We start from the raw sequence: 12,746 nt of genomic DNA on the forward strand, positions 1-12,746 counted from the left end.
TTTTTTTTTTTTTTTTTTTTTTTTTTGCAGGCTATAGTAGTACAGATTCAAAAACACGTATATTGACATTGATTCATCAAGACATGGACAATATTTCTAACCACAAGAGATTCCTTCATACTGTCCTTTTATAACTACACCACTTCTTTCTTATTCCTTTCTCCTTGTCTACCCCATTTTTAAACCCTGGCTACTACTAGCCTATTCCCTGCTTCTACTGTACTGACACTGAAAAGATGAGTCATATTGTAAGTAACTATTTGCAATTTCTACTTTACTAAGCATGATTATTTGGAGATGTATTGAAGGTGTTCCCTGTATCAGGTGCTTGTTCCTTTATTTTCCTTATTATTATTCTATGGGATGAATTTATGTGAATTTGTATGAAAACACTTTTGTTTTGGTACTGGGGACTGAACTCAGGCTCTTGCTCTTGTGAGGCAGGCAGCAGAACCACTGAGCCAAATCCCTGGCCCTGATCATTCCTTCTTGCAGATCATTATTTCCAGTTTCCATTGTCATGATTAAAGTTGTGATAACCATTCCCCATAAGTCCCATCTCTGCCCGAGTTGGCAAAATATCCTGTCTTCAAGATGTTTTGACTCTTTGGAGTTAACAGTCTTCCTCCTCCCTGGTCAGCATCTACAGACATTGACCCACTGGGTGTTTCAAGGAACTCAACACCTTCTTCTGTATGCTTTGTTTTTGCCATTTTGATAGGTATGGGATAATATCTCTGAACAGTTTCAATTTGTTTATGCTTAATGTCTAATGATGTTGAACACCCTTTCATTTCATGTTCTGATCATTTAGTAATTTATACATAATTGACATAAAGTTGTTTATATTAATGCTATAGTTTTTAAATACAGATATTGTGGAATGACATAATTGGGCCACTTGACATTTATCACTCACATATTTCTCAATTTTATGACAAGAATACTTAAGATATACTCTAAGTAACTATCAAGAATGTTATTCATTGTTATAAACTACTATATTCCTACTCTTTCCCTGCCCCAACCCTAGTTAGCCACCATTCTACTCTGAGCATGTCTTCAGGTACTTGTCATTTGAATGTCTTTTTTAATGCAGCTTCTCTTTATGTTTTTATGTTTTCTCTTTATGCTCATTTTTATCACTGGATTTTTTTCACTATTGAATTAGGAGAATTCTCCATCTATTTCAGTTACTAGTCCTTTATCAAATATATTTTTTAACATTTTCTCTCCATATCCAGCTTGTCTCTTTGTCCTTTCAAAAGGCCTTTACTTGGAGAAAAAGGTTCAAAATTGATAAAGATCAGATCATCAAATTTTTCTTTTACAGCTTGTGTTTTTTGTTAATCTGAAAACTATTTTCTTAGTCTTAGATCCAGAAGATTTCTTTCTAATATTTTTTTTCCAAGAAGTATAATTGTTTTACATTGCACATCGAATTGTTCAATGTTTCATTTAGAGTTAAATGCGAATGAAGTATGAGAATTAGATTGAGCATCATCTTTTTTTTTAGCCTATGTTTGTCCAGTGACATTTATTAAAGAGGCGATTTTTCCTCTATTACATAATTTCTGAACAGTATTAGAAGGCAGCACCTTTATGCAGTGATGAGATCATGGGGCCTCTACCCTCCTGAATGAAATAAAGCCTTTGTTGAGGGATTGGGTCTATTATCCTTAGAGTGGGTTGTGATAAAGCAAAGTTGGCCCTTCATGCTTTCTCTTTTCCCCTTCTTGTTGCCTCCTCGTCTACCCTCACAGGACAATCTTCTACACGCCTACCATGTGGAAGTGCCATGCTCTTGACTTCCAAGCCTCCAGAAATGTGAGAAATACATTTCCTTATTAAATAAATTAGTCTAAGATATTCTGGTATAACTGTAGAAAACAGATTAAGACAGATTCTATACACATTTTCTTAGATATCTTGTATCTGATCATGTAACTGAATTTCCCATTTTGGCTTTCTACATTGTTAGAACAAATCATACCCCACCTTTCAATTAAGAAGATACAGCTATTACATCTAAGAATAAAAAGGACTCTTTGCTTTCATAGTTTAAATTGAGTAGATAGCATGGATTTCCAAAGTATATGGATGATGTGTCATTGTCTTATTATTTATCATAGTGTTCCTTTCCTATAATTATTACTTAGAAAAGAAAGCCCAATTTCACGTTCATTTTCTCTAGTTTTTTTTCAATTGAATTGACCTCATCTGAAACAAAATAGTTGTTGAACTGATGTTGTTTTCTTTGTTTTCATCGAAGTATGTGAGAAAATCCCCCTATGAATCATATGTTTTCCAAGAAAATTTTAATAACTAAGTTGCTAAATATCATCCACATCTTTGAAGGAGGAAAATGACTAACAAAGAGCTTCCATATCTAGATTAGAGTCTATCTACTGAATAAGAGTGAAAATTTTAGTGCTCACAGCTTCAAGTGTGTTTTACTTATTTACCAAAGAACTTATGAAAAAATGTGTAAAATAACCTCCCAAAGCATATCATTCCATAGAGAATCTTCTAAGAACAAAAATTCTGTCAATGGCTATTCACTTTTTTCTCTTAGACCTTTGGAAGGCTATCACTGGACACTGAACAGGCAAGAAAATCTGTGATTATTGTGAATTTCTTTTTCTATATCATAGTTTAAGTTGTCTTCTTTTTTTTTAGTGATTTTTTTTTTTTTGTACTCGAGTTCGAACTCAGGTCCTTGCACTTGTGAGGCAGGTGTTAGAACCACTGAGCTACATCCTCGGCTCAAGTTATCTTCTAACTTCTAACTAATTAGGGCAACATAAATGCAGATGAAATTCACAGTAACACTTAACTTTCTAGTAATAAGACTATAACTAGGAGTCTTGCCCTTTCCTGGGTGCAAAATAAAATAATAATAATGATTAACAATAGTATCTACTGAAAATGATCATTATTAACAACAGTAAATATGAATAATGAGCACCAAGTAAAATAATAATGATAATTTTCAAGTATCCAAAACAACAACCTGAAATCATGCCCTTTACTAGAGCTCTAAGTAAGGCAAATGATAATGATAATTTGCATATACCAGTATTTAAATTTTCTCGCAGTGTGTTTAGAGCTAGATCAGAGATTAATGTTAAATTATGTCTCTTCACCTTTAATGAAAATATTTCTAATGATGTACATCTTTTAAAATGCCTCAGATTTCTTAAAATTTGACACATCAAAATTTTCTAACATTGTATTGGAAAGGACAGAATAAATTTGCAAACTATCTAATGCATAAGTCATTCTTGAAAAGACCTTTAACTTCATGCCATGTTGACATTTCGAAGCTTGAAAACTTTGATACCATTATGAGTGACGCTGCCCAGCTTTGTAAAACTTTCTGGAACATTGACGTTGCAGTAATTTTATGACTTTTTTTTCTTACTCTAAGGAAATAAACACAATTTACACTTAATATAAAAATCAGAATAAATTATTTCATGAGAATTTTTTTAAAGGGAGGAAGACTGGAACACAGGACCAAATACATGTTTATTTAAGGCAGTTGACTTAGCAACAGCACTGACACGGTCCTGAACACTGGCGCTGTCGTTTAACCCTGATAAAGAACAGCTTACATGTCTGCTCTGTGTTAAGTGCGCTGACAGTAATGTCATCAAAAGGCCATGATAATGGGTAAAGGTGGCAGCCTGTTTGGCTCATATTGAATGCTCCATCATCAAGGGTATCAGATATTATTATTTTCTTCTGTAGACTGAACGATGAGCTAAGTTTTCTTCCTCCTTTTCTGTAGACTTGTAATAGAGTAAAACAATGGTGTAGTGTATTTATTAGGGTGTTTGCCCTTATTTAGCTCAATACATGTTAATTCATGTGATTAAATAAACCAATATGAATTTAATCTGTAGAAGTAGATGTGATAGAAAGTACAGAAATTTTAAGAACTTAGAAATGCTGTTTGGGTGTTTTTTTTCCTCAGAGAAAATAGATCTCTGAAATGTAAGTAATAATTAAAAGGCAGTGATCAATGAAATCTATGGGACCCAGTTATTTTTTTTAAGTAATACTTTATTCAGAAAATATTCCAAAATTTACCAACTGTTAACAAGTAGCATATTCATTAACTGGTCAATTTAAGGAAGGATATGTTTTTTAAAAAATAACTTTAAATGAATGTAAGCCTTAGTAACCATTCTGCTCTCTGCATGTATGAGATCCATTTCTTTGATTCAACATAAGAATGAAATAACGCACTATTGTCCTTTTGTGCTTGGTTTATGTCTCTTAGCCTAAAACCCTCCAGTTTTATCCATGTTGCCATAAATGACAAGAGTTCGTTCTTTTTTATAGTTGAATAATATTTCAGTGAGGCACTTTTTTGATGCTTCCACTACTCTCTCATTTGTCATGTGCTATTGTAGAACAATTTATGAAAAAATGCTTTCTTTACTGGATATTTCATCTAAACAGAAAGGATTTTATTTTTCAATGATGTAATTTTAATCACATTGAGATTAAAGACCATATCTTGCTGATATTCAATATTATCTTTAGCTGGGGATTTAGCTCAGTGGTTCCACCACCTGCCTTGCAAGCACAATGTCCTGAGTTCGAGCCCTAGTACAAAACCAAAAACCAAAAAACAGTTTATCTTGAAATGGCCAATACCACTGTGTTAGTTAATTTTCTATTACTGTGCCAAAATACCTGAAATTAAAAACATATACAAAGAAAAAGATTCATTTTTGTCTATATTTTCATAGTTTTTATTCCATGACTTACACAGTTTTTTTTTTCTGAGCCAGCAATAAGGCAATACATCTTGGTGGCAATAGCATATGGTAGAAGAGAAATGCTCACTTCATGGTAGGTAGGAAACAAAGATGAAGATGAAGAGCTGGGGTCCCGGTATCCACTGCCAGGGCACACTCCTGATGGCTTAACTTTTTTCTGCTATGGCCCATCTCCTAAATCTCCCACACCTCCCAATAGTACCACAGGCTGGGGATCAAATTTTCGACCCCTGGGATTTTGGGGGATATTCAGGGTCCAAACTGTAGCAACCACTAGCCAATGTATAGTATAGACACTGTAAATTAAAATTTAACAAAGGATGCAAATCTTATGATCTTGGCAGTATCCTCCATTTATCAAGGTCTGAAGCATGTCACAAATGTAAGCTACACACAGAAAAGCAGGCTGTTGCAAGCAGTAGTCAGAGAGAGGACAAATCCAACAATATTAGCATGGGAAAATCGAATATACTTTCTTAAGTGCACATACATGTTCTTGTGGAGAGATGACAAATAGATGAATCTCATAGTGGTTTTAAATGCAAGTTAGTAGAAAACACGTTCTCTGTTTCTAGGTCATACAAAGATTTGTAAGTCCTCCAACCAATGAAAAGTCCAGGGCAGAAACATTTTATGAAGCTTTTTAAAAATGTGTATGTTAAGAAACAGGACTGGGGATGTACTCAGTGGTAGACTGTTTGCTTAACATTGGGCCCTGGGTTCTATCCCCAGTACTACACATACACAAAATTAGAAAACAGTTATGAAGGTATCTGTGTTTCATTCTTTACTTCTAAGATAATTTAACCTAATTTCTACATCTTTTAGCCAGTTTATTAGAAATAGTGGAATTATATTTTTAAGCTACTTCTGTGCAAAGGGGATAAGAATGATCATTCAGTTTTCAAGATAATACTGTTTGTGCTCAAGTCTGTATAATACATGAGAATGCTCTATGGGGATCCTAGAAACTTGAAGAAAAAAATCTGTGACTACAAAAGTTAAGTTAGATTATGAAATTATATATATCTATAATATATATTAAAAAATATATACATAATATATATATATATATTTAAGGATATGAGCCAAGGAATATATTCTTTTAAAAATACAAGATTTAAAAAAAACAACCCTTGCAACTTTCTTGAGGTTTAGGGGAAGGAAGCACCAGCTTAAATAGGAATGATGTTCCTAATACCTTTCATTCTTTTGGAAATCTGTGGCCTTATGATGAAATTCTAGAGCTCTATGCATATTTAGAAAGATGTGTTCTTTTCTTGGTTCTTTGTGTTTTGTCTTTTAACGTTTCTAATTCGTGGCTCTTGGTTCAAATCACCAGATACGTGTCTACTGCACCCCTCCCAGTAATATTCCTTTCTGCTTATGGTTCTCATTTTTTTTTTTTTTGAGACAGGGTCTTGCTATGTGGTCCAGGCTGGCCTAGAACCACAGAGAACCTCCTGCCTCAGATTCCTGAGTGTTGGGATTATAAACATGCATCACCATGCTCAGTTCTGTTCCCAGTCTTTTACTGTAATTCTCCACTTCTTATCATCAGAATAACCAGGATGCATTAGAATTTGTCAGAATCTCATAAAAAGAAAAAAAAAATGGTGGTTTTGAGCAACTTCTATAATGAAGAATCTTGAAGTTAAACTTCTCAGGCTCTTACTAAGTTTTGATGGTCCTCACTGAGAAAAGAGACTCTGAACTTCTGATTTTCAGAGTGTTGATTGTTAGCTCTGTGTAATGTAAGAGCTCTCACAGCAAGAGAAGATACAGTCTTTTCTCTCTAGGGAATACAGTGGACCTTTGATTTATGAACTCAATTCGTTTGTGAGGGCTGGTTGTAACTCAAATTGGTTACAAGTTAAAACTATTTTTCCCATAAGAAATAATTGAAATGCTTATAATGTGTTCCAAACCTCCTGAAGCCCTCCTTAACTAATCTTTTCATAATAAAAGGGTTGTATAATATTCATTATTTTACAGAAACACTAATAATTTTTCTAGCATATTCACCAAAAAGTTATAAAATGCGCCTAGCTTATCATAAACAGTTTCCTACTGTACTTACCATTCAAGCTGACTTCGTTGGTTTTCAGGAATGGAGCATGAGATGGAAAGTGGTTATTGTGTGGAAGGAGAGTCCCCTTCCATAAGAACATCAGGAGTCTGGCTCTCTGGTGTCCTTTCTCTCCTTGGGAGAGTTTGTAGCCTACTAGAACCCACTTCTGGCTAACTGGGTCTCAACCTTTTAGTACTAAAAATTGGTCTAAGGTTGTCTGTTTCTGTGTTTTCTTTAATACCGTTATGTAGTATGACATTGTCATTAAGCAAGAGAATGCAATGATTGCTTTTTTTTTCCTCTGTCTTTGTAGGTCTTCTCTATAAATATTTGTAGCTCTGTACATTTTTTCAGGATTTTCTTTATTTCAGAAGACTCCTGTTGCACCTATTGTTGGTGTTCCCCCTCCTCTTCAGAAAGCCCCTCAGCTGCCATTTTCTGTTGCTCAGCCAGAAGTTGCTGAAGTTCTTCTGTAGATCGTTCCTCTGAGTGGTTCCTCCACAGTTCCTCAACTTCACCACTGTCTACCTGCGAGCCTATGTACTCGGCTGTAGTGACAGTGTCATCAACCACAGGGTCAGCTGAAGGCTCAGGCTCCTCTACACAGCCTTCAAAGACGCTCTCCTGCATCATTTTAGGCCACACCTTCTTCCAGGAAGATCTCAGTGTGTTAGAGAGGCACTGGCCCAGGTTTTCTCCATTAACCCCACGTGGGAAAGACTGCATTCACGGCTAAATGCAAGACTTTGGTCATAAATTAAAACTAAATTTTTGGTCATAATTCAAGTTGTTTATATGTGAAGCTGGTCATAACTCGAGAGTCCGTCCACTGTAAAAGTTTTGTGAATTACCACATTGTCAAAAATTAGAAAATTTCAAGTATATATTTCAAAAACAATATTATATGGTGGAATCCAGGGTATGAATGCTGACTTTGTAAATGAAGTAAAAGTATGCTTCAATAGGGAGGAAGAAAGTTGTGCTTAGTATCACCTCATTATGATGATATACTCACAATATAGTGGAATGAATCTACATAAACTCAGAGGCAGAGATAATAGTAAAAAGCAGTAAAATAATTAAAAAGTGAAGAGTTGTGTGTATTGCCTTTGTTTTTAGCACAATTTCTTAGTCATAGGATTATATAATTTGTGTTTTATTAGTATAAGATTTCAAAATACAATTTGACAAATGGTTTTCAGGATCTTCCAGAAGCCAGGTCCCTGTCCAGACTGCTTTCTTATTCTCAGTGATTATAAAGTTGTAATTGTTTGTAAATCTTTTGTTTAACACGTTCATATCAATGAATTGGGACATTTTTAATATATTAGGAACAACAAATGCAAACATTTATTGATACCACATATAAACAAAATGTTTTTTAAACAAAAATAAAATGTTACTCAAATATTGTATAGTAGGTCATTTTTTTCATTTATTCATTAAAAAAGTAAACTATTTAAAAAACTTTGTTGACCATGGGTTTAGAAGGACAATTGTTTAAAAGCTCAGCAGTATTTTTTTCATTATATCTTTAATTATAGTTTTTGGTTTATTTTTTCTATTTTCCTATAGGATCCTATGGCCAAACAACAGATTTCTTGAAATTTTCAATTTATGTCATTTATTATTAATTCTATTCAACTACCCCAATTGATGCACTCCTTTGAAATGTTTTTCAATTTATATCCTCCTTGTCACATATTTGGATTTAAAGGTGTCTTACAAACTTAACTCAAAGCCAAGCACTTCATACACAATAATCTAATCCCAGTTAAAACTTAAAATGACTCATGGTTCTTTAAGAAAACATAAATATTAAACATGTAAAAATTCTTTATAAAATTATCTCAACACTAATTACTGACTTCATATAAATCTTGTAGCCTTGTTTCCTTGTTTGGATGAAATTGTTAAACCAAGTACTTTCCCAAAATAGAAGCACAAAATACCATTCAGATAAGTCAGTTTATACCATTTTCTACAGAATAGATTGGGCTTCTTTACACTCGGTGAAGTCTGTCACTGAGAGATGTGAAAAAATAGTTTATTCTTTGGAAACTCATCAGGAAGGTATTTATTTGTTTGTTTATGTTTTTAAAATTGAGACTCAAAGTGAACGCTCTGGCATGTCAGTTTATCACTAACTCTTTTAAGGGCTGAACTGAACATTTATTTGACATAAACCTGATAATTTAGTGTTGCTATACTTAAGCATAAAATAAATCTCACATTGATTAATTCGATTCAGTGGAAAAATGTTTTTACTATGTTTATGCTTTTCAAAAAGTTCACTATAAGCTTTAAGCTTATTTTATAAAATATATTTCAATATGTATTCATAACATCTAAAGCACATCTAACTCTTTACTCATTTTTCCTTCCTCCCTTCCCATCTCAGAAGACTGGAAATCAGCCTTAATGACAATGCCAACATTTGCCTTTCTTTAGGTTAAGAAGCATAGACTTCATTATGAGGCAGACTTGGATGCAGATCTTGCCTGTACTATTTATAGTATGTATCAACTGGGCAAAATATTTAATATTCATCAGCCAACATTTCTTATCAGTGAGTTGCTTTCATAAACAAGGAATAGTATACCATACATCTCTTCTAGGCTAGAGATAATGTTTTTGTACTCTCTGGGAGCTGGTTCTGGCATTTGATAAAGTTTGAAAATTAGTTTCACTTAAAGTATTTTTATTTGGAAATAAATAAAAATAGCTTTATTTTTTTCTCTGTCTGATTTGAGCACTTAGGTGACTTTGTTTGATTAATGGTTTTACAGACCTTTCCAGTTAAAGATACTCTTGATTTTTTATTGTTAAAGTAAAAATTTTCAAGTATTATAAGAAGTAGTAAATGTTCTAAAGATGAAAACAGAAAACATCCTATGAATAATTTTTCAAGTTTAACAATGAAGAGCTAAAATTGCTGGAATTTTTTAAATAGAAAAATATTTACTTTTAGATCAAGCATCTTTAGAATGACAAATTGGATCATTAGGTGAATATTACTATTGAATCTCCCTCTGACTCAAACCACGCAGCTCTCTGGCATGTATGCTGGGCCATTTTTAGAAGGGCCTCTGTAGATAAGGAGCCATCTTTTTAGCTCTTAGACAAGAGTCATCCCTTTTTACATTTTATTCATAGCAGATCCTACACCATCCAGATCTGATAACATCACCATCAATTCTATTCTTGTTCCAAAGCAGGATGAAGTAAAGTATTTCTAAAATCTTCAGTAGTGACTTTATTTGGAGAAATTTTTACAAGAAAACATTTCTCTCTTCTTAAGAAAAAAATAATTTGAATAGAAAACATTTAAAGCTTAGTACTTAAAATTAGACATTTTAGATAACAGAGTTTAATGTTTCATTATGCAATCATATACCAAGAAAATTTATGTGCTACTATTTACAGATTTTAAAGACACAGAGAGACAAATATATATATGCCTTACTTATATATCTTAATTATATATGACTTGTGATCAAAATATATGTTGAATGTTTAAATTCAAAATAATTATTATAGTAAAAGGCATATTGCCATTAATCTTCTTCAAAATATGTCCCTTTCCTTTGCACATACTCATTCCATTATTCCTGTTGTTTCATGAAGCAGTTCTGGAAGCTCTTTTGTGAGGGTTTTTAGGTGGTATGATAAAAAATATTGTGAATACAGCTGCAAGTGCCATCTAGTGAATACACAGGCTCAGAAAATCTGCCTTATTTGGTAGGTCTGGCACAAAGTCACTTCTGGCTCTTCTCCAAAGTCAAAATAACCATGAAAGATAAAAACATTTCAAATCTATTAAGAATATTAGGCATGTATGTCAATGCCTATAAAAACACTCATGAAAGAAAACTTCCAGACCTGCCTCAGAAAGTGATAAGAATAATGGAATATGTGGTGTTTGAATCAAGAGAGAGTATTGTGAGGGAGATTAATGGCAGTTTCCTTTACTGTAATACAATTTTAAAATTTTAGTATTCACTATAGTTTTTGATCATGCCTCATCATACATATAATTAATTGTATTCTCTGTTCAATAAATACTTGAGATCAGTTTGTCATAAATATGTTTATATGATTCCATATTCAAAATAATTTGAAATATCCTTAAAATACCAGTACCCTCAAAATACTATTTAAATAGTCTTAAAACTAAATAACCTTAAAATGCAAATTTTTTCCAATTTTTGTCTACACCCATCACAATTTTTCAATCAAATACATGGCTAATGAAGACATTTTACAATGTGTGGGAGTTCTGTCACCTTTTACATTTTATCTTTCCTATCTGCTTGCAATATTAGGATTATCTTTTTAAACTAAACTCAATTTTAACTAAGAATTAAAAGCATCAAATTGAATTTATTTTCAAGCTTTTTTTCAGTTTAGGGAGTTAGGTATGAAAAAGTAATGATATCTGAAACCATCCCTCTGAATAACTCCCAAGATCCATTTCTTTTTTTTTTTTAAGCTTTAATTGAGTTCATTGGTACATTTTAGGGATACAGTACAGTTACATTCATTGTTGGGATCTTGTACCTCTACATGACAGGTCTTGATTCTCATTTTTTCCCCTTACCTCTGCCCTCCCTTCACCCCCTCCTCCCCTCCCCATCTACAAACACTTTATTTTCATCTTTTCATACTCTCACATTTTTTTCTTTTCCCTTTTCACTCTTCCCCTACCCATCCCACCTTCCCTACACCTTTAGCTCCTTTCTTCAAATTTCTAAATGTCACTAATCTTATTAGAATCTTATGCATTGTTGCAGATTATTTACACCAGGGAAACTATTCTGTATTTACACATGTGTGACTTATTTATTTCACTTAGAAGTATATCTTCAATATGTATCCATTTTCCTATGAACGAATCTATTTTCTTGTTCTTTATGGCTGAGTAATATTCCATTTTATAGAAAAACCACAACTTCTTTATCCAGTTTCCAACGGATGGGCAAATAGGCTGTTTCCAAGATTTAACTATTACAAACTTTGCTGCTATAAACATGGGTGCACATACTTCTCTGTGATATGATTCTTTTAGCTCTCTTGGAAAGATACCCAGCAGAGGGATGGCTGGGTCAAATGGAACCTCCAGTCCAAGCTCTTTGACGTATCACCATATTGCTTTCCATAGTGGTTGCACTAGTCTGCACTCCCACCAACAATGGAGAAGGGTTCCTTTCTCCCCACAACCCCGCCAACATTTGTTATTGTGTGATTTCTTGATAGCAGCCATTCTTTGTGGGGTGAGGTGGAATCTCAGTGTTTTCATCTGCATCTCTCTAATGACCAGTGATGTGGAACATTTTTTCAAATATTTTCTTGCTGCTTTTACTTCTTTGTCTGATAAATGTCTGTTCATTTCGGATGCCCATTTTTTAATCGGGTCTTTATATTTGGGGGGACTGATTGTTTTGAGTTCTTTATATATCCTTGATAATAGTCCTTTGTCTGAGGAACAGCTGGTAAAATTTTTTTCCCACATACATTTCAACGTGAATGAACACGAAGGAGCACACATGCTGCTGTTACCTGTCCACAGGATGCTTCTCCTGCAGTTGCTGACACATGAACCTTGGAAATAGCAAGTGAGCAAAATCAGGGATATGAAGCTACGTTGACCTATCAACCAATCTAATTTCTTTTTCAATTTAAATTCACATATGTTTTCTTTTTTTTTTCAGCTTTATTTGAGTTTATTGGTACATTTTAGGGATACAGTACAGTTACATTCATTGATGGGATCTTGTACCTCCACATGACAACTTGATTGTCTTTTTTTTCTTTTCCCTTATTACCCTTCCCCTACCCATCCCACCTTCCCTACACCTTTAGCTCCTTTCTTCCCATTTCTC

The sequence above is a fragment of the Fukomys damarensis genome, unplaced genomic scaffold, assembly GCF_012274545.1.
Source record: "Fukomys damarensis isolate Sample0158 unplaced genomic scaffold, DMR_v1.0_HiC HiC_scaffold_38, whole genome shotgun sequence".
Classification (NCBI taxonomy): Eukaryota; Metazoa; Chordata; class Mammalia; order Rodentia; family Bathyergidae; genus Fukomys; species Fukomys damarensis.